At 62.8% G+C, this 2,659-nt stretch overlaps 1 pseudogene; it reads right to left on the bottom strand.

Moving 5' to 3' along the window:
- Nucleotides 1-521: 521 nt before the first annotated feature.
- LOC146360705 (uncharacterized) lies at nucleotides 522-2,337 on the bottom strand (annotated as a pseudogene).
- Between the last annotated feature and the right edge of the window lie 322 nt (nucleotides 2,338-2,659).

Here is a 2,659-nt window from a genome sequence, read left to right as displayed (position 1 = left end):
ACCACCCCTTGACCGTCCGGTAGCCATCTGCAACAGTCACGATGGACCGACAGGGCCTGCAGCTCGCCGATTCGTCTAGCTGACGTAATAGCGAGGAGAAAAGCGGTCTTGAGCGACAGCCACTTCAACCCCGCTTCGTGCAGAGGTTCGAAGGGAGGGTGCACAAGGGCACCAAGGACCAGGTCCAGATCCCAGGGGGGGACCGCGGACCCCGGCGCACGAGCCATGAGGCGACGGGCGCCTCTCAGGAATCGGGAAATCAAGACGGCATCGGCGTCACTAATGGCTGAGCGACCGAGGCGAACAGCCTTAATGGCAGCCACCAGGCCACGCAATGTGGCGGCGGCCCTGCCAGCCTCCAGCTGGGACTGCAGGAAGCTCAGGATGGCGTCCACCGTCGCGCCATGGGGGTCCTGTCCGTGGGCCACGCACCAGGCGGCGAACAGTCCCCAGTGGTAGCGGTAAGCAGCCCTGGTGGAAGGCGCCCGAGACTCCTGCATGGTGTCAATGACCGAGGCAGGGAGGCCTAAGGCGCCGAGCCCCTCCCTCTCAGGCGCCAGGCAGTCAGCCGCAGCCCTGCCGGGAAAGGATGGAACAGAGCCCCCTCGGCCTGTGACAGGAGGTCCCTCCGAATCGGGAGCGGCCAGGGCACGTCGTCCAGGAGGGGTGGAATGGCCGAAAACCAGGGCATGTGAGGCCATAGCGGGGCCACCAGAATGAGCTACATCTCCTCGGTCTGAACTCGACAGAGGACCGAGAGAAGGAGGGAGAAGGGAGGGAAGGCGTACCGGAGGACCCGGGGCCAGGGGTGTGCCAGGGCATCCCAGCCCAGGGGGGGATCGTCGGCCTTCAGGGAAAAGAACAGGGGGCAGTGGGTCGAAGCTCTTGAGGCAAAGAGGTCGACCGCCGCCCTGCCAAACCGGCGCCAAATCCCGACCACCACCTGCGGGTGGAGTTGCCACTCCCCAGGGCATGGGCCCCCCCTGGACAGCACGTCCGCTGCCGAGTTCAGGGGTCCAGGCACGTGGACCGCCCGGAGGGAGAGAAACCTGGGGTGGGCCCACAACCACAGTCTGGTGGCCATATTGCAGAGGGGAGGAGAGCCCAACCCGCCCTGGCGGTTGATATAGGCAGCCGCCACGGTGCTGTCCGTCTGGACAATAACGTGAAACCCCCGCAGCCGAGGCGAAAAAAGCTGAAGTGCCAGGAACGCGGCTCGCAACTCCAGGACATTGATGTGTCGGGACAACCATGGGCCCGACCAGCGGCCGCTGACCCCGCAACCTTCGTGGACCGCCCCCCAGCCGACTGGAGAGGCGTCTGAGAAGACCACCAGCCGGCGAGTCACAGGACCCATAGCCTGACCCTGTCGGAGATTGACAGGGTCCCTCCACCACCGCAGGGCCTGGGCCAGGCCCCGGGAAACCAGCACGGTGGACAGGTGTGACCGCTGCGGGCAGAGGCCGAGAGACAGCAGGCAACGCTGAACCGGTCTCATGTGCAGGAGAGCCAATGGGACCACCTGCACTGTAGCAGCCATCAGGCCCATGAGGCGGAGACACAGTCCCCAGCGCACCCGAGAGTGGAGGCTGAAGGAGGCCAGGCACGCCCCGAGGACCCTCCGGCGATCTGCCGTCAGGGAGACCAAGGCCTTGACGGAGTCCAGGGACATGCCCAGAAAGGTGGTGGTTTGGGACGGCTCCAACCTGGACTTCTTGAGATTCAGGCGGAGTCCCAGAGCCTGAATATGCGAGACCAACAGGGCAACATGGCTGCGACACTGCTCTTCCGAGGAAGCGCAGATCAGCCAGTCGTCCAAATAATTGAGAACCCTGACGCCCCGCAGCCTCATAGGAGCAAGGGCGGCATCCATGCACCTGGTAAAGGTTCGGGGCGCCAGGGAAATGCCAAAGGGGAGGACGCGGAACTCGAAGATCCGCCCCTTGAACCCAAACCTGAGGAACCGCCAGTGACCCTGCCAGATAGGGATCTGGAAGTAGGCGTCCTTCAGGTCGATGGTGGCAAACCAGTCCCCCGCAGTGATGGCCTGACGCACCCTGGGGACCCTGGGCATCTTGCACTTCAGGGGCCGGAGATAGCGATTGAGGTCCAGAATGGGACGGAGACCCCCATCCCGCTTTGGGACCAAAAGTAACGGGAGAAGAACCCCACCCGGCGGTCCCTGGCGTCCACCTCCCGTATGGCGCCCTTCGATAGAAGGGACGCCAGTTCCTCCCGCAGCACCCGGCCCTGACCCGGGTCGGCCACGGAGGTGAAGGTTGGAGTGGAAGTCAGGGGAGGTCTGCGGCAAAACTGAAGGCGATAACACTGGGTCATGGTAGATACTAGTGATGGGTCGTTCGTGAACGAAATGGCTCTTAGAGCCGGCTCTTTGACGTGAACAACGCGAGCCGGCTCCTTATCGCGAGCCGTCATGTGTTTTTTTTTTTTTTTCTTTCTCTCACCCTCTCTCTCGCACTTTTTTCCGCTTCACTCTGCACGCGAGCCTTGTGCTTTACACTGGGCAGAGGGGGGAGGGGCGGTAGTTACACTCAGTAGCACAGGAACAGAGCCAGAGGGAGAGAGAGAGAAAGAGAGCCAGGGACAACAACGTCACATTAGAAAGGTATAGTAATCATCCACGACTATTTTCGGTTGC

The sequence above is a fragment of the Perissodus microlepis genome, chromosome 23 (genome assembly GCF_051167445.1).
Source record: "Perissodus microlepis isolate ML-2025 ecotype Zambia chromosome 23, ASM5116744v1, whole genome shotgun sequence".
In the NCBI taxonomy this organism is placed as follows: Eukaryota; Metazoa; Chordata; class Actinopteri; order Cichliformes; family Cichlidae; genus Perissodus; species Perissodus microlepis.
Note: the sequence above shows the minus strand (reverse complement) of the source record. Positions and strands in the feature narration are given on the sequence as shown.